This window comes from Hemicordylus capensis, chromosome 12, assembly GCF_027244095.1.
Source record: "Hemicordylus capensis ecotype Gifberg chromosome 12, rHemCap1.1.pri, whole genome shotgun sequence".
In the NCBI taxonomy this organism is placed as follows: Eukaryota; Metazoa; Chordata; class Lepidosauria; order Squamata; family Cordylidae; genus Hemicordylus; species Hemicordylus capensis.
The window spans coordinates 24265029-24284813 of record NC_069668.1 but is presented as its reverse complement, the minus strand read 5'-3'; positions in this window follow the sequence as shown (position 1 = coordinate 24284813).

Genomic DNA, 19785 nt, shown 5'->3' with positions numbered 1-19785 from the left:
TCTCCCACCAAGACTGATCCATTCTCTTTCTCTTTCTCCCTCCCTCCCTCTCTCTCACCAAGACTGCTCCATTCTCACTCTCTCACACACCCAGCAAAACTGCTACATTCTCTCTCTCTCTCTCTCCCACCGACTACTCAATTCTCTTTCTCTCTCCCACCAAGACTGCTCCATTCTCTCTCTCTCTCTCTCTCCCACCAAGACTGCTCCATTCTCTCTCTCTCTCCCACCAAGACTGCTCCATTCTCTCTTTCTACCACCAAGACTGCTCCATTCTCACTCTCTCTCCCACCAAGACTGCTCCATTCTCTCTCTCTCTCTCCCACCAAGACTGCTCCATTCTCTCTCTCTCTCCCACCAAGATTCCATTCTCTCTCTCTCTCCCCCTCCAAGACTGCTCCATTATCTCTCTCTCTCTCTCCCACTCATCAAGACTGCTCCATTCTCTCTCTCTCTCTCTCTCTCTCTCTCTCTCTCTCTCCCTGTCTCCCACCAAGACTGCTCCATTCTCACTCTCTCACACTCCAACCAAGACTGCTCCATTCTCTCTCTCTCTCTCTCCCATCAAGACTGCTCCATTCTCTCTCTCTCTCTCTCTCCCACCAAGACCGCTCCATTCTCCCTCTCTCTGTCTCTCCCACCAAGGCCGCTCCATTCTCTCTCTCACTCCCACCAAGACTGCTCCATTCTCTCTCTCTCCCCCACCAAGACTGCTCCATTCTCTCTCTTTCTCTCTCTCCCACCCACCAAGACTGCTCCATTCTCTCTCTCTCTCCCAACAAGACTGCTCCATTCTCTCTCTCTCTCCCCCAACAAGACTGCTCCATTCTCTCTCTCTCTCCCACCCACCAAGACTGCTCCATTCTCTCTCTCTCTCTCTCTCTCTCTCTGTCTCCCACCAAGACGGCTCCATTCTCACTCTCTCACACACCCACCAAGACTGCTCCATTCTCTCTCTCTCTCTCTCCCACCAAGACTGCTCCATTCTCTCTCTCTCTCTCTCCCACAAAAACTTCTCCATACTCTCTCTCCCACCAAGACTGCTCCATTCTCTTTCTCTTTCTCCCTCCCTCTCTCTCACCAAGACTGCTCCATTCTCACTCTCTCACACACCCACCAAGACTGCTCCATTCTCTCTCTCTCGCTCTCCCACCAAGACTGCTCCATTCTCTTTCTCTCTCTCCCTCTCTCCCACCAAGACTGCTCCATTCTCTCTCTCCCACCAAGACTGCTCCATTCTCTCTCTCTCTCTCCCACCAAGACTGCTCCATGCTCTCTCTCTCTCCCCCTCCAAGACTGCTCCATTATCTCTCTCTCTCTCTCCCACCCATCAAGACTGCTCCATTCTCTCTCTCTCTCTCTCTCTCTCTCTCTCTCTCTCTCTCTCTCTCCCTGTCTCCCACCAAGACTGCTCCATTCTCACTCTCTCACACTCCAACCAAGACTGCTCCATTCTCTCTCTCTCTCTCTCTCCCATCAAGACTGCTCCATTCTCTCTCTCTCTCTCTCTCCCACCAAGACCGCTCCATTCTCCCTCTCTCTGTCTCTCCCACCAAGGCCGCTCCATTCTCTCTCTCACTCCCACCAAGACTGCTCCATTCTCTCTCTCTCTCCCACCAAGACTGCTCCATTCTCTCTCTTTCTCTCTCTCCCACCCACCAAGACTGCTCCATTCTCTCTCTCTCTCCCAACAAGACAGCTCCATTCTCATTCTCCCCCCCCCACCAAGACTGCTCCATTCTCTCTCTCTCTCCCACCCACCAAGACTGCTCCATTCTCTCTCTCTCTCTCTCTCTGTCTCCCACCAAGACGGCTCCATTCTCACTCTCTCACACACCCACCAAGACTGCTCCATTCTCTCTCTCTCTCTCTCCCACCAAGACTGCTCCATTATCTCTCTTTCTCTCTCCCACCAAGACTGCTCCATTCTCTCTCTCTCTCTCTCCCACCGACTACTCAATTCTCTTTCTCTCTCCCACCAAGACTGCTCCATTCTCTCTCTCTCTCTCTCTCCCACCAAGACTGCTCCATTCTCTCTTTCTACCACCAAGACTGCTCCATTCTCTCTCTCTCCCACCAAGACTGCTCCATTCTCTCTCTCTCTCTCCCACCAAGACTGCTCCATTCTCTCTCTCTCTCCCACCAAGATTCCATTCTCTCTCTCTCTCCCCCTCCAAGACTGCTCCATTATCTCTCTCTCTCTCTCCCACTCATCAAGACTGCTCCATTCTCTCTCTCTCTCTCTCTCTCTCTCTCTCTCTCTCTCTCTCTCTCCGTCTCCCACCAAGACTGCTCCATTCTCACTCTCTCACACTCCAACCAAGACTGCTCCATTCCTCTCTCTCTCTCTCTCCCATCAAGACTGCTCCATTCTCTCTCTCTCTCTCTCTCCCACCAAGACCGCTCCATTCTCCTTCTCTCTGTCTCTCCCACCAAGGCCGCTCCATTCTCTCTCTCACTCCCACCAAGACTGCTCCATTCTCTCTCTCTATCCCACCAAGACTGCTCCATTCTCTCTCTTTCTCTCTCTCCCACCCACCAAGACTGCTCCATTCTCTCTCTCTCTCCCAACAAGACTGCTCCATTCTCTCTCTCTCTCCCCCACCAAGACTGCTCCATTCTCTCTCTCTCTCCCACCCACCAAGACTGCTCCATTCTCTCTCTCTCTCTCTCTCTCTCTCTGTCTCCCACCAAGACGGCTCCATTCTCACTCTCTCACACACCCACCAAGACTGCTCCATTCTCTCTCTCTCTCTCTCCCACCAAGACTGCTCCATTCTCTCTCTCTCTCTCCCACCAAAACTTCTCCATACTCTCTCTCCCACCAAGACTGCTCCATTCTCTTTCTCTTTCTCCCTCCCTCTCTCTCACCAAGACTGCTCCATTCTCACTCTCTCACACACCCACCAAGACTGCTCCATTCTCTCTCTCTCGCTCTCCCACCAAGACTGCTCCATTCTTTCTCTCTCTCCCTCTCTCCCACCAAGACTGCTCCATTCTCTCTCTCCCACCAAGACTGCTCCATTCTCTCTCGCTCTCTCCCACCAAGAATGCTCCATTCTCTCTCTCTCTCCCACCAAGACTGCTCCATTCTCTCTCTCTCTCCCCCTCCAAGACTGCTCCATTATCTCTCTCTCTCTCTCCCACCCATCAAGACTGCTCCATTCTCTCTCTCTCTCTCTCTCTCTCTCTCTCTCTCTCTCTCTCTCTCTTTCCCTGTCTCCCACCAAGACTGCTCCATTCTCACTCTCTCACACTCCAACCAAGACTGCTCCATTCTCTCTCTCTCTCTCTCTCCCATCAAGACTGCTCCATTCTCTCTCTCTCTCTCTCTCCCACCAAGACCGCTCCATTCTCCCTCTCTCTGTCTCTCCCACCAAGGCCGCTCCATTCTCTCTCTCACTCCCACCAAGACTGCTCCATTCTCTCTCTCTCTCCCACCAAGACTGCTCCATTCTCTCTCTTTCTCTCTCTCCCACCCACCAAGACTGCTCCATTCTCTCTCTCTCTCCCAACAAGACAGCTCCATTCTCATTCTCCCCCCCCCACCAAGACTGCTCCATTCTCTCTCTCTCTCCCACCCACCAAGACTGCTCCATTCTCTCTCTCTCTCTCTGTCTCCCACCAAGACGGCTCCATTCTCACTCTCTCACACACCCACCAAGACTGCTCCATTCTCTCTCTCTCTCTCTCCCACCAAGACTGCTCCATTATCTCTCTTTCTCTCTCCCACCAAGACTGCTCCATTCTCTCTCTCTCTCTCTCCCACCAAAACTTCTCCATACTCTCTCTCTCCCACCAAGACTGCTCCATTCTCTTTCTCTTTCTCCCTCCCTCCCTCTCTCTCACCAAGACTGCTCCATTCTCACTCTCTCACACACCCACCAAGACTGCTCCATTCTCTCTCTCTCGCTCTCCCACCAAGACTGCTCCATTCTCTTTCTCTCTCTCCCTCTCTCCCACCAAGACTGCTCCATTCTCTCTCTCCCACCAAGACTGCTCTATTTTCTCTCTCTCTCTCTCCCACCAAGACTGCTCCATTCTCTCTCTACCTCCCACCAAGACTGCTCCATTCTCTCTCTCTCCCACCAAGACTGCTCCATTCTCTCTCTCTCTCTCCCCCACCAAGATTGCTCCATTCTCTCTCTCTCTCTCTCACCAAGACTGCACCATTCTCTCTCTCTCTCCCACCAAGACTGCTCCATTCTCTCTCTCTATCTCCCCCAGCAAGACTGCTCCATTCCCTCTCTTTCTCTCTCTCTCCCACCCACCAAGACTGCTCCATTCTCTCTCTCTCCCACCAAGACTGCTCCATTCTCTCTCTCTCTCTCCCACCAAGACTGCTCCATTCTCTCTCTCTCTCTCTCCCCCACCAACACTGCTCCATTCTCTCCCTCCCTCCCACCAAGACTGCTCCATTCTCTCTCTCTCTCTCTCTCTCTCTCCCAGCAAGACTGCTGCATTCTCTCTCTCTCCCTCTCTCCCACCAAGACTGCTCCATTCTCTCTCTCTCTCCCTCTCTCCCACCAAGACTGCTCCATTCTCTCTCTCTCTCTCCCTCCCACCAAGACTGCTCCATTCTCTCTCTATCTCTCCCTCCCACCAAGACTGCTCCATTCTCTCTCTCTCTCTCTCTCTCCCACCAAGACTGCTCCATTCTCTCTCTCTCTCCCTCCCACCAAGACTGCTTCATTCTCTCTCTCTCTCTCTCCCTCCCACCAAGACTGCTCCATTCTCTCTCTCTCTCTCTCCCACCAAGACTGCTCCATTCTCTCTCTCTCTCCCTCCCACCAAGACTGCTTCATTCTCTCTCTCTCTCTCTCCCACCAACACGGCTTCATTCTCTCTCTCTCTCTCTGTTTCCCACCAAGACTGCTCCATTCTGTCTGTCTGTCTGTCTGTCTGTCTCTCTCCCACCAAGACTGCTCCATTCTCTCTCTCTCTTTCCCACCAAGACTTCTACATTCTATCTCTCCCTCGCACCAAGATTGCTCCATTCTCTCTCTCTCTCTCTCTCTCTCCCACCAAGACTGCTCCATTCTCACTCTCTCACACACCCACCAAGACTGCTCCATTCTCTGTCTCCCTCTCTCTCTCCCCCCCACCAAGACTGCTCCATTCTCTCTCTCTCTCTCCCAATACTGCTCCATTTTCTCTCTCTCTCTCTCTCCCACCAAGACTGCTCCATTCTGTCTGTATCTCTCTCTCTCCCAAGACTGCTCCATTTTCTCTCTCTCTCTCTCTCCCTCCCACCAAGACTGCTCCATTCTCTCTCTCTCTCTCCCACCAAGATTGCTCCATTCTCTCTCTCTCTCTCTCTCCCCCACCAAGACTGCTTCATTCTCACTCTCTCTCTCTCTGTTTCCCACCAAGACTGCTTCATTCTCTCTCTCTCTCTCTCTCCCCCACCAAGACTGCGCCATTCTCTCTCTCTCCCCCCCACCAAGACTGCTTCATTCTCTCTCTCTCTCTCCCCCCACTAAGACTGCTTCATTCTCTCTCTCTCTCTCCCACCAAGACTGCTCCATTCTCTCTCTCTCTCTCTCTCTCCCCCACCAAGACTGCTCCATTCTCTCAATCCCTCCCACCAAGACTGCTCCATTCTCTCTCTCTCTCTCCCTCCCACCAAGACTGCTCCATTCTCTCTCTCTCTCCCTCTCCAACCAAGACTGCTCCATTCTCTCTCTCTCTCTCTCTCTCTCCCACCAAGACTGCTCCATTCTCTCTCTCTCCCACCAAGACTGCTCGATTCTCTCTCTCTCTGTCTCCCACCAACACTGCTCCATTCTCTCTCTCTCTCTCCCACCAAGACTGCTCCATTCTCTCTCTCTCTCTCTCCCACCAAGACTGCTCCATTCTCTCTCTCTCTCTCTCTCTCTCCGACCAAGACTGCTCCATTCTCTCTCTCTCTCTCCCACCAAGACTGCTCCATTCTCTCTCTCCCTCCCACCAAGACTGCTACATTCTCTCTCTCTCTCTCCCCCCACCAAGACTGCTCCATTCCCTCTCTCTCTCTCTCCCACCAAGGCTGCTCCATTCTCTCTCTCTCTCTCTCTCTCCCACCAAGACTGCTCCATTCTCTCTCTCTCTCCCACCAAAACTGCTCCATTCTCTCCCTCCCTCCCACCAAGACTGCTCCATTCTCTCTCTCTCTCTCTCCCACCAAGACTGCTCCATTCTCTCTCTCTCCCCCCACCAAGACTGCTCCATTCTCTCTCTCTCTCTCTCCCACCAAGACTGCTCAATTTTCGCTCTCTCTCCCACCAAGACTGCTCCATTCTCTCTCTCTCTTTCTCTCTCCCACCAAGACTGCTCCATTCTCTCTCTCTCTCTCTCTCTCTCTCTCCCCCACCAACACTGCTCCATTCTCTCCCTCCCTCCCACCAAGACTGCTTCATTCTCTCTCTCTCTCTCTCTCCCACCAAGACTGCTACATTCTCTCTCTCTCTCCCCCCCTCTCTCCCACAAAGACTGCTCCATTCTCTCTCTTCCCCCCCACCAAGACTGCTCCATTCCCCCTCTCTCTCCCACCAAGACTGCTCCATTCTCTCTCTCTCTCTCCCACCAAGACTGCTCCATTCTCTCTCTCTCCCACCAAGACTGCTCCATTCTCTCTCTCTCTCTCTCTCTCCCCCACCAACACTGATCCATTCTCTCCCTCCCTCCCACCAAGACTGCTCCATTCTCTCTCTCTCTCTCTCCCACCAAGACTGCTCCATTCTCTCTCTCTCTCTCCCTCTCCCACCAAGACTGCTCCATTCTCTCTCTCTCCCCCTCCCACCAAGACTGCTCCATTCTCTCTCTCTCTCTCCCTCCCACCAAGACTGCTCCATTCACTCTCTATCTCTCCCTCCCACCAAGACTGCTCCATTTTCTCTATCTCTCCCTCTCTCCCACCAAGACTGCTACATTCTCTCTCTCTCTCTCTCCCTCCCACCAAGACTGCTCCATTCTCTCTCTCTCTTTCTCCCACCAAAACTGCTCCATTCTCTCTCTCTCCCTCCAACACGGCTTCATTCTCTCTCTCTCTCTCTGTTTCCCACCAAGACTGCTCCATTCTGTCTGTCTGTCTGTCTCTCTCTCTCCCACCAAGACTGCTCCATTCTCTCTCTCTCTCTCCCACCAAGACTGCTACATTCTATCTCTCCCTCCCACCAAGACTGCTCCATTCTCTCTCTCTCTCTCTCTCTCTCCCACCAAGACTGCTCCATTCTCACTCTCTAACACACCCACCAAGACTGCTCCATTCTCTGTCTCCCTCTCTCTCTCTCTCTGTCTCCCACCAAGACTGCACCATTCTCTCTCTCTCTCCCACCAAGACTGCTCCATTCTCTCTCTCTATCTCCCCCAGCAAGACTGCTCCATTCTCTCTCTTTCTCTCTCTCTCCCACCCACCAAGACTGCTCCATTCTCTCTCTCTCCCAATAAGACTGCTCCATTCTCTCTCTCTCTCCCCCCCACCAAGACTGCTCCATTCTCTCTCTATCTCCCACCCACCAAGACTGCTTCATTCTCTCTCTCTCTCTCTGTCTCCCACCAAGACGGCTCCATTCTCACTCTCTCACACACCCACCAAAACTGCTCCATTCTCTCTATCTCTCTCTCCCACCAAGACTGCTACATTCTCTCTCTCTCTCTCTCCCACCAAGACTGCTCCATTCTCTCTCTCTCTCTCCCACCAAAACTGCTCCATTCTCTCTCTCTCTCCCACCAAGACTGCTCCATTCTCTTTCTCCCTCCCTCCCTCCCTCCCTCCCTCCCTCTCACCAAGACTGCTCCATTCTCACTCTCTCACACTCCCAGCAAGACTGCTCCATTCTCTCTCTCTCTCTTTCCCACCAAGACCGCTCCATTCTCTCTCTCTTTCCCACCAAGACTGCTCCATTCTCTCTCTCTCCCACCAAGACTGCTCCATTCTCTCTCTCTCTCCATTCTCTCTCTCTCTCCCACCAAGACTGCTCCATTCTCTCTCTTTCTCTCCCACCAAGACTGCTCCATTCTCTCTCTCTCTCTCCCCCACCAAGACTGCTCCATTCTCTCTCTCTCTCTCTCTCTCTCTCCCACCAAGACAGCACCATTCTCTCTCTCTCTCCCACCAAGACTGCTCCATTCTCTCTGTCTCTCCCTCCCACCAAGACTGCTCCATTCTCTCTCTCTCTCCCAAGACTGCTCCATTTTCTCTCTCTCTCTCTCTCTCCCACCAAGACTGCTCCATTCTCTCTCTCTCTCTCTCCCACCAAGACTGCTAAATTCTCTCTCTCCCCCACTAAGACTGCTCCATTCTCTCTCTTTCTCTCTCTCTCCCACCAAGACTACTCCATTCTCTCTCTCTCTCTCCCACCAAGACTGCTCCATTTTCTCTCTTTCTCTCTCACCCCCACCAAGACTGCTCCATTCTCTCTCTCTCTCTCTCTCTCTCCCCCACCAAGACTGCTCCATTCTCTCTCTTTCTCTCTCTCTCCCACCAAGACTGCTCCATTCTCTCTCTCTCTCTCCCACCAAGACTGCTCCATTCTCTCTCTCTTTTTCTCTCTCTCTCTCCCACCAAGACTGCTCCATTCTCTCTCTATCTCACCAAGACTGCTCCATTCTCTCTCTTTCTCTCTCTCTCCCACCAAGACTGCTCCATTCTCTCTCTATCTCCCACCAAGACTGCTCCATTCTCTCACTCTCTCTCTCCCACCAAGACTGCTCCATTCGCTCTATCACTCTCGATCCCAAAAAGACTGCTCCATTCTCTTTCTCTTTCTCCCCCCTCTCTCTCTCCCACCAAGACTGCTCCATTCTCACTCTCTCACACACACACCAAGACTGCTCCATTCTCTCTCTCTCTCTCCCACCAAGACTGCTCCTCTCTCTCTCTCTCTCCCACCAAGACTGCTCAATTCTCTCTCTCTCCCTATCCCACCAAGACTGCTCTATTCTCTTTCTCTTTCTCCCTCCCTCTCTCTCTCTCTCCCAAGACTGCTCCATTCTCTCTCTCTCTCTCCCACCAAAACTGCTCCATTCTTTTTCTCCCTCCCACCAAGACTGCTCCATTCTCTCTGTCTCTCTCTCTCTCCCACCAAGACTGCTCCATTCTCTCTCTCTCTCACCCACCAAGACTGCTTCATTCTCTCTCTCTCTCTCTGTTTCCAACCAAGACTGCTTCATTCTCTCTCTCTCTCTCTCTCTCTCTGTTTCCCACCAAGACTGCTCCATTCTGTCTGTCTGTCTCTCTCTCTCTCCCACCAAGACTGCTCGATTCTCTCTCTCTCTCCCACCAAGACTGCTCGATTCTCTCTCTCTCTCTCTCTCTCTGTCTGCCACCAAGACTGCTCCATTCTCTCTCTCTCTCTCACTCACTCTCTCCCACCAAGACTGCTCCATTCTCTCTCTCTCCCACCAAGATTGCTCCATTCTCTCTCTCTCTCTCTCGCACCAAGACTGCTCCACTCTCTATCTCTCTCTCTCCCACCAAGAATGCTCCATTCTCTCTCTCCCTCCCACCAAGACTGCTCCATTCTCTCTCTCTCCCCCCCACCAAGACTGCTCGATTCCACCCTCTCTCTCCCACCAAGACTGCTCCATTCCCTCTCTCTTTCTCTCCCACCAAGACTGCTCCATTCTCTCTCTCTCCCCCACCAACACTGCTCCATTCTCTCCCTCCCTCCCACCAAGACTGCTCCATTCTCTCTCTCTCTCTCTCTCTCTCTCTCCCACCAAGACTGCTCCATTCTCTCTCTCTCCCTCTCTCCCACCAAGACTGCTCCATTCTCTCTCTCTCTCCCTCTCTCCCACCAAGACTGCTCCATTCTCTCTCTCTCTCTCCCTCCCACCAAGACTGCTCCATTCTCTCTCTCTCTCCCACCAAGACCGCTCCATTCTCTCTCTCCCTCCCACCAAGACCGCTACATTCTCTCTCTCTCTCTCCCCCCACCAAGACTGCTCCATTCCCTCTCTCTCTCTCTCCCACCAAGGCTGCTCCATTCTCTCTCTCTCTCTCTCCCACCAAGACTGCTCCATTCTCTCTCTCTCTCCCACCAAGACTGCTCCATTCTCTCCCTCCCTCCCACCAAGACTGCTCCATTCTCTCTCTCTCTCTCTCCCACCAAGACTGCTCCATTCTCTCTCTCTCCCCCCACCAAGACTGCTCCATTCTCTCTCTCTCTCTCTCTCTCCCACCAAGACTGCTCAATTTTCGCTCTCTCTCCCACCAAGACTGCTCCATTCTCTCTCTCTCTTTCTCTCTCCCACCAAGAGTGCTCCATTCTCTCTCTCTCTCTCTCTCTCTCTCTCTCTCTCCCCCACCAACACTGCTCCATTCTCTCCCTCCCTCCCACCAAGACTGCTTCATTCTCTCTCTCTCTCTCTCTCCCACCAAGACTGCTACATTCTCTCTCTCTCTCTCCCCCTCTCTCCCACAAAGACTGCTCCATTCTCTCTCTCTCCCCCCCACCAAGACTGCTCCATTCCCCCTCTATCTCCCACTAAGACTGCTCCATTCTCTCTCTCTCTCCCACCAAGACTGCTCCATTCTCTCTCTCTCCCACCAAGACTGCTCCATTCTCTCTCTCTCTCCCCCACCAACACTGATCCATTCTCTCCCTCCCTCCCACCAAGACTGCTCCATTCTCTCTCTCTCTCTCTCCCACCAAGACTGCTCCATTCTCTCTCTCTCTCTCTCCCTCTCTCCCACCAAGACTGCTCCATTCTCTCTCTCTCTCCCTCCCACCAAGACTGCGCCATTCTCTCTCTCTCTCTCCCTCTCACCAAGACTGCTCCATTCACTCTCTATCTCTCCCTCCCACCAAGACTGCTCCATTCTCTCTATCTCTCCCTCTCTCCCACCAAGACTGCTACATTCTCTCTCTCTCTCTCTCTCTCCCTCCCACCAAGACTGCTCCATTCTCTCTCTCTCTTTCTCCCACCAAAACTGCTCCATTCTCTCTCTCTCCCACCAACACGGCTTCATTCTCTCTCTCTCTCTCTGTTTCCCACCAAGACTGCTCCATTCTGTCTGTCTGTCTGTCTCTCTCTCTCCCACCAAGACTGCTCCATTCTCTCTCTCTCTCTCCCACCAAGACTGCTACATTCTATCTCTCCCTCCCACCAAGACTGCTCTATTCTCTCTCTCTCTCTCCCACCAAGACTGCTCCATTCTCACTCTCTAACACACCCACCAAGACTGCTCCATTCTCTGTCTCCCTCTCTCTCTCTCTCTGTCTCCCACCAAGACTGCACCATTCTCTCTCTCTCTCCCACCAAGACTGCTCCATTCTCTCTCTCTATCTCCCCCAGCAAGACTGCTCCATTCTCTCTCTCTCTCTCTCTCTCCCACCCACCAAGACTGCTCCATTCTCTCTCTCTCCCAATAAGACTGCTCCATTCTCTCTCTCTCTCCCCCCCACCAAGACTGCTCCATTCTCTCTCTATCTCCCACCCACCAAGACTGCTTCATTCTCTCTCTCTCTCTCTGTCTCCCACCAAGACGGCTCCATTCTCACTCTCTCACACACCCACCAAAACTGCTCCATTCTCTCTATCTCTCTCTCCCACCAAGACTGCTACATTCTCTCTCTCTCTCTCCCACCAAGACTGCTCCATTCTCTTTCTCCCTCCCTCCCTCCCTCCCTCCCTCTCACCAAGACTGCTCCATTCTCACTCTCTCACACACCCAGCAAGACTGCTCCATTCTCTCTCTCTCTCTTTCCCACCAAGACCGCTCCATTCTCTCTCTCTTTCCCACCAAGACTGCTCCATTCTCTCTCTCTCCCACCAAGAGGGCTCCATTCTCTCTCTCTCTCTCTCTCTCTCACCAAGACTGCTCCATTCTCTCTCTCTCTCTTTCTCTCTCTTCCACCAAGACTGCTCCATTCTCTCTCTCTCCCTCCCACCAAGATGGCTCCATTCTCTCTCTCTCTCTCCCACCAAGACTGCTCCATTCTCTCTCTCTCTCTTTCCCACCAAGACTGCTCCATTTTCTCTCTCTTTCTCCCCCACCAAAACTGCTCCATTCTCTCTCTATCTCTATCTCTCCCAAGACTGCTCCATTTTCTCTCTCTCTCTCTCTCCCCCACCAAGACTGTTCAATTCTCTTTCTCTCTCTCCCACCAAGACTGCTCCATTCTCTCTCTTTCTCTCTCTCTCTCCCACCAAGACTGCTCCATTCTCTCTCTCTCACCAAGACTGCTCCATTCTCTCTCTCATTTTTTCTCTCTCTCTCTCTCCCAGCAAGACTGCTCCATTCTCTCTCTCTCTCTCACCAAGACTGCTCCATTCTCTCTCTCTCTCTCCCACCAAGACTGCTCCATTCTCTCTCTTTCTCCCACCAAGACTGCTCCATTCTCTCTCTCTCTCCCACCAAGAATGCTCCATTATCTCTCTATCTCTCTCCTCCAGCAAGACTGCCCCATTCTCTCTCTCTCTCCCACCCACCAAGACTGCTCCATTCTCTCTTTCTCTCTCTCTGTCTCCCACCAAGACTGCTCCATTCTCACTATCTCACACTCCAACCAAGACTGCTCCATTCTCTCTCTCTCTCCCACGAAGACTGCTCCATTCTCTCTCTCTCTCTCTCCCACCAAGACAGCTCCATTCTCTCTCTCTCTCCCACCAAGACTGCTCCATTCTCTCTCTCTCTCCCACCAAGACTGCTCCATTTTCTCTCTCTCTCTCCCACCAAGACTGCTCCATTATCTCTCTCTCTCCCCCCCACCAAGACTGCTCCACTCTCTCTCTCTCTCTCCCCCACCCACCAAGACTGCTCCATTCTCTCTCTCCCAAGACATCTCCATTCTCTCTCTCTCTCTCCCCCCCATCAAGACTGCTCCATTCTCTCTCTCTCTCCCACCCACCAAGACTGCTCCATTCTCTCTCTCTCTCTCCCACCAAGACGGCTCCATTCTCACTCTCTCACACACCCACCAAGACTGCTCCATTCCCTCTCTCTCTCCCTCCCACCAAGACTGCTCCATTATCTCTCTCTCTCTCTCCCACCAAGACTGCTCCATTCTCTCTCTCTCTCTCCCCCACCAAAACTGCTCCATTCTCTCTCTCTCTCCCACCAAAACTGCTCCATTCTCTTTCTCTTTCTCCCTCCCTCCCTCCCTCTCTCTCTCTCTCTCTCTCACCAAGACTGCTCCTTTCTCAGTCTCTCACCCACCCACCAAGACTGTTCCATTCTCTCTCTCTCTCCCACCAAGACTGCTCCATTCTCTCTCTCTCTCTTTCACTCTCTCTCCCACCAAGACTGCTCCATTCTCTCTCTCTCTCTCTCCCACCAAGACTGCTCCATTCTCACTCTCTCACACACCCACCAAGACAGCTCCATTCCCTCTCTCTCTCTCTCCCCCACCAAGACGGCTCCATTCTCTCTCTCTCTCTCCCAAGACTGCTCCATTTTCTCTCTCTCTCTCTCTCCCACCGACGGCTCCATTTTCTCTCTCTCTCTCTCCCCCACCAAGACTGCTCCATTCTCTTTCTCTCTCTCCCTCTCTCTCCCACCAAGACTGCTCCATTCTCTCTCTCTCTGCCACCAAGACTGCTCCATTCTCTCTCTCTGTCTCTCCCACCAAGACTGCTCCATTCTCTCTCTCTCTCCCACCAAGACTGCTCCATTCTCTCTCTCTCTCCCACCAAGACTGCTCCATTCTCTCTCTCTTTCCCCCACCAAGACTGCTCCATTCTCTCTCTCTCTCTCTCCCACCCACCAAGACTGCTCCATTCTCTCTCTCTTTCCCCCACCAAGACTGCTCCATTCTCTCTCTCTCTCTCTCCCACCCACCAAGACTGCTCCATTCTCTCTCTCTCTCTCTCTCCCTGTCTCCCACCAAGACTGCTCCATTCTCACTCTCACACTCCAACCAAGACTGCTCCATTCTCTCTCTCTCTCTCTCCCATCAAGACTGCTCCATTCTCTCTCTCTCTCTCTCTCCCACCAAGACCGCTCCATTCTCCCTCTCTCTGTCTCTCCCACCAAGGCCGCTCCATTCTCTCTCTCTCTCCCACCAAGACTGCTCCATTCTCTCTCTCTCTCTCCCACCAAGACTGCTCCATTCTCACTTTCTCACACACCCACCAAGACTGCTCCATTCTCTCTATCTCTCTCTCCCACCAAGACTGCTCCATTCTCTCTCTCGCTCTCTCCCACCAAGACTGCTCCATTCTCTCTCTCTCTCTCCCACCAAAACTGCTCCATTCTCTCCCTCTCTCCCACCAAGACTGATCCATTCTCTTTCTCTTTCTCCCTCCCTCCCTCTCTCTCACCAAGACTGCTCCATTCTCACTCTCTCACACACCCAGCAAAACTGCTACATTCTCTCTCTCTCTCTCTCCCACCGACTACTCAATTCTCTTTCTCTCTCCCACCAAGACTGCTCCATTCTCTCTCTCTCTCTCTCTCCCACCAAGACTGCTCCATTCTCTCTCTCTCTCCCACCAAGACTGCTCCATTCTCTCTTTCTACCACCAAGACTGCTCCATTCTCTCTCTCTCTCCCACCAAGACTGCTCCATTCTCTCTCTCTCTCTCCCACCAAGACTGCTCCATTCTCTCTCTCTCTCCCACCAAGATTCCATTCTCTCTCTCTCTCCCCCTCCAAGACTGCTCCATTATCTCTCTCTCTCTCTCCCACTCATCAAGACTGCTCCATTCTCTCTCTCTCTCTCTCTCTCTCTCTCTCTCTCTCTCTCTCTCTCCCTGTCTCCCACCAAGACTGCTCCATTCTCACTCTCTCACACTCCAACCAAGACTGCTCCATTCTCTCTCTCTCTCTCTCCCATCAAGACTGCTCCATTCTCTCTCTCTCTCTCTCTCCCACCAAGACCGCTCCATTCTCCCTCTCTCTGTCTCTCCCACCAAGGCCGCTCCATTCTCTCTCTCACTCCCACCAAGACTGCTCCATTCTCTCTCTCTCCCCCACCAAGACTGCTCCATTCTCTCTCTTTCTCTCTCTCCCACCCACCAAGACTGCTCCATTCTCTCTCTCTCTCCCAACAAGACTGCTCCATTCTCTCTCTCTCTCCCCCAACAAGACTGCTCCATTCTCTCTCTCTCTCCCACCCACCAAGACTGCTCCATTCTCTCTCTCTCTCTCTCTCTCTCTCTCTCTGTCTCCCACCAAGACGGCTCCATTCTCACTCTCTCACACACCCACCAAGACTGCTCCATTCTCTCTCTCTCTCTCTCCCACCAAGACTGCTCCATTCTCTCTCTCTCTCTCTCCCACAAAAACTTCTCCATACTCTCTCTCCCACCAAGACTGCTCCATTCTCTTTCTCTTTCTCCCTCCCTCTCTCTCACCAAGACTGCTCCATTCTCACTCTCTCACACACCCACCAAGACTGCTCCATTCTCTCTCTCTCGCTCTCCCACCAAGACTGCTCCATTCTCTTTCTCTCTCTCCCTCTCTCCCACCAAGACTGCTCCATTCTCTCTCTCCCACCAAGACTGCTCCATTCTCTCTCTCTCTCTCCCACCAAGACTGCTCCATGCTCTCTCTCTCTCCCCCTCCAAGACTGCTCCATTATCTCTCTCTCTCTCTCCCACCCATCAAGACTGCTCCATTCTCTCTCTCTCTCTCTCTCTCTCTCTCTCTCTCTCTCTCTCTCTCTCCCTGTCTCCCACCAAGACTGCTCCATTCTCACTCTCTCACACTCCAACCAAGACTGCTCCATTCTCTCTCTCTCTCTCTCTCCCATCAAGACTGCTCCATTCTCTCTCTCTCTCTCTCTCCCACCAAGACCGCTCCATTCTCCCTCTCTCTGTCTCTCCCACCAAGGCCGCTCCATTCTCTCTCTCACTCCCACCAAGACTGCTCCATTCTCTCTCTCTCTCCCACCAAGACTGCTCCATTCTCTCTCTTTCTCTCTCTCCCACCCACCAAGACTGCTCCATTCTCTCTCTCTCTCCCAACAAGACAGCTCCATTCTCATTCTCCCCCCCCCACCAAGACTGCTCCATTCTCTCTCTCTCTCCCACCCACCAAGACTGCTCCATTCTCTCTCTCTCTCTCTCTCTGTCTCCCACCAAGACGGCTCCATTCTCACTCTCTCACACACCCACCAAGACTGCTCCATTCTCTCTCTCTCTCTCTCCCACCAAGACTGCTCCATTATCTCTCTTTCTCTCTCCCACCAAGACTGCTCCATTCTCTCTCTCTCTCTCTCCCACCGACTACTCAATTCTCTTTCTCTCTCCCACCAAGACTGCTCCATTCTCTCTCTCTCTCTCTCTCCCACCAAGACTGCTCCATTCTCTCTTTCTACCACCAAGACTGCTCCATTCTCTCTCTCTCCCACCAAGACTGCTCCATTCTCTCTCTCTCTCTCCCACCAAGACTGCTCCATTCTCTCTCTCTCTCCCACCAAGATTCCATTCTCTCTCTCTCTCCCCCTCCAAGACTGCTCCATTATCTCTCTCTCTCTCTCCCACTCATCAAGACTGCTCCATTCTCTCTCTCTCTCTCTCTCTCTCTCTCTCTCTCTCTCTCTCTCCGTCTCCCACCAAGACTGCTCCATTCTCACTCTCTCACACTCCAACCAAGACTGCTCCATTCCTCTCTCTCTCTCTCTCCCATCAAGACTGCTCCATTCTCTCTCTCTCTCTCTCTCCCACCAAGACCGCTCCATTCTCCTTCTCTCTGTCTCTCCCACCAAGGCCGCTCCATTCTCTCTCTCACTCCCACCAAGACTGCTCCATTCTCTCTCTCTCTCCCACCAAGACTGCTCCATTCTCTCTCTTTCTCTCTCTCCCACCCACCAAGACTGCTCCATTCTCTCTCTCTCTCCCAACAAGACTGCTCCATTCTCTCTCTCTCTCCCCCACCAAGACTGCTCCATTCTCTCTCTCTCTCCCACCCACCAAGACTGCTCCATTCTCTCTCTCTCTCTCTCTCTCTCTCTGTCTCCCACCAAGACGGCTCCATTCTCACTCTCTCACACACCCACCAAGACTGCTCCATTCTCTCTCTCTCTCTCTCCCACCAAGACTGCTCCATTCTCTCTCTCTCTCTCTCCCACCAAAACTTCTCCATACTCTCTCTCCCACCAAGACTGCTCCATTCTCTTTCTCTTTCTCCCTCCCTCTCTCTCACCAAGACTACTCCATTCTCACTCTCTCACACACCCACCAAGACTGCTCCATTCTCTCTCTCTCGCTCTCCCACCAAGACTGCTCCATTCTTTCTCTCTCTCCCTCTCTCCCACCAAGACTGCTCCATTCTCTCTCTCCCACCAAGACTGCTCCATTCTCTCTCGCTCTCTCCCACCAAGAATGCTCCATTCTCTCTCTCTCTCCCACCAAGACTGCTCCATTCTCTCTCTCTCTCCCCCTCCAAGACTGCTCCATTATCTCTCTCTCTCTCTCCCACCCATCAAGACTGCTCCATTCTCTCTCTCTCTCTCTCTCTCTCTCTCTCTCTCTCTTTCCCTGTCTCCCACCAAGACTGCTCCATTCTCACTCTCTCACACTCCAACCAAGACTGCTCCATTCTCTCTCTCTCTCTCTCTCCCATCAAGACTGCTCCATTCTCTCTCTCTCTCTCTCTCCCACCAAGACCGCTCCATTCTCCCTCTCTCTGTCTCTCCCACCAAGGCCGCTCCATTCTCTCTCTCACTCCCACCAAGACTGCTCCATTCTCTCTCTCTCTCCCACCAAGACTGCTCCATTCTCTCTCTTTCTCTCTCTCCCACCCACCAAGACTGCTCCATTCTCTCTCTCTCTCCCAACAAGACAGCTCCATTCTCATTCTCCCCCCCCCACCAAGACTGCTCCATTCTCTCTCTCTCTCCCACCCACCAAGACTGCTCCATTCTCTCTCTCTCTCTCTGTCTCCCACCAAGACGGCTCCATTCTCACTCTCTCACACACCCACCAAGACTGCTCCATTCTCTCTCTCTCTCTCTCCCACCAAGACTGCTCCATTATCTCTCTTTCTCTCTCCCACCAAGACTGCTCCATTCTCTCTCTCTCTCTCTCCCACCAAAACTTCTCCATACTCTCTCTCTCCCACCAAGACTGCTCCATTCTTTCTCTTTCTCCCTCCCTCCCTCTCTCTCACCAAGACTGCTCCATTCTCACTCTCTCACACACCCACCAAGACTGCTCCATTCTCTCTCTCTCGCTCTCCCACCAAGACTGCTCCATTCTCTTTCTCTCTCTCCCTCTCTCCCACCAAGACTGCTCCATTCTCTCTCTCCCACCAAGACTGCTCTATTTTCTCTCTCTCTCTCTCCCACCAAGACTGCTCCATTCTCTCTCTACCTCCCACCAAGACTGCTCCATTCTCTCTCTCTCCCACCAAGACTGCTCCATTCTCTCTCTCTCTCTCCCCCACCAAGATTGCTCCATTCTCTCTCTCTCTCTCTCACCAAGACTGCACCATTCTCTCTCTCTCTCCCACCAAGACTGCTCCATTCTCTCTCTCTATCTCCCCCAGCAAGACTGCTCCATTCCCTCTCTTTCTCTCTCTCTCCCACCCACCAAGACTGCTCCATTCTCTCTCTCTCCCACCAAGACTGCTCCATTCTCTCTCTCTCTCTCCCACCAAGACTGCTCCATTCTCTCTCTCTCTCTCTCCCCCACCAACACTGCTCCATTCTCTCCCTCCCTCCCACCAAGACTGCTCCATTCTCTCTCTCTCTCTCTCTCTCTCTCCCAGCAAGACTGCTGCATTCTCTCTCTCTCCCTCTCTCCCACCAAGACTGCTCCATTCTCTCTCTCTCTCCCTCTCTCCCACCAAGACTGCTCCATTCTCTCTCTCTCTCTCCCTCCCACCAAGACTGCTCCATTCTCTCTCTATCTCTCCCTCCCACCAAGACTGCTCCATTCTCTCTCTCTCTCTCTCTCTCCCACCAAGACTGCTCCATTCTCTCTCTCTCTCCCTCCCACCAAGACTGCTTCATTCTCTCTCTCTCTCTCTCCCTCCCACCAAGACTGCTCCATTCTCTCTCTCTCTCTCTCCCACCAAGACTGCTCCATTCTCTCTCTCTCTCCCTCCCACCAAGACTGCTTCATTCTCTCTCTCTCTCTCTCCCACCAACACGGCTTCATTCTCTCTCTCTCTCTCTGTTTCCCACCAAGACTGCTCCATTCTGTCTGTCTGTCTGTCTGTCTGTCTCTCTCCCACCAAGACTGCTCCATTCTCTCTCTCTCTTTCCCACCAAGACTTCTACATTCTATCTCTCCCTCGCACCAAGATTGCTCCATTCTCTCTCTCTCTCTCTCTCTCTCCCACCAAGACTGCTCCATTCTCACTCTCTCACACACCCACCAAGACTGCTCCATTCTCTGTCTCCCTCTCTCTCTCCCCCCCACCAAGACTGCTCCATTCTCTCTCTCTCTCTCCCAATACTGCTCCATTTTCTCTCTCTCTCTCTCTCCCACCAAGACTGCTCCATTCTGTCTGTATCTCTCTCTCTCCCAAGACTGCTCCATTTTCTCTCTCTCTCTCTCTCCCTCCCACCAAGACTGCTCCATTCTCTCTCTCTCTCTCCCACCAAGATTGCTCCATTCTCTCTCTCTCTCTCTCTCCCCCACCAAGACTGCTTCATTCTCACTCTCTCTCTCTCTGTTTCCCACCAAGACTGCTTCATTCTCTCTCTCTCTCTCTCTCCCCCACCAAGACTGCGCCATTCTCTCTCTCTCCCCCCCACCAAGACTGCTTCATTCTCTCTCTCTCTCTCCCCCCACTAAGACTGCTTCATTCTCTCTCTCTCTCTCCCACCAAGACTGCTCCATTCTCTCTCTCTCTCTCTCTCTCCCCCACCAAGACTGCTCCATTCTCTCAATCCCTCCCACCAAGAC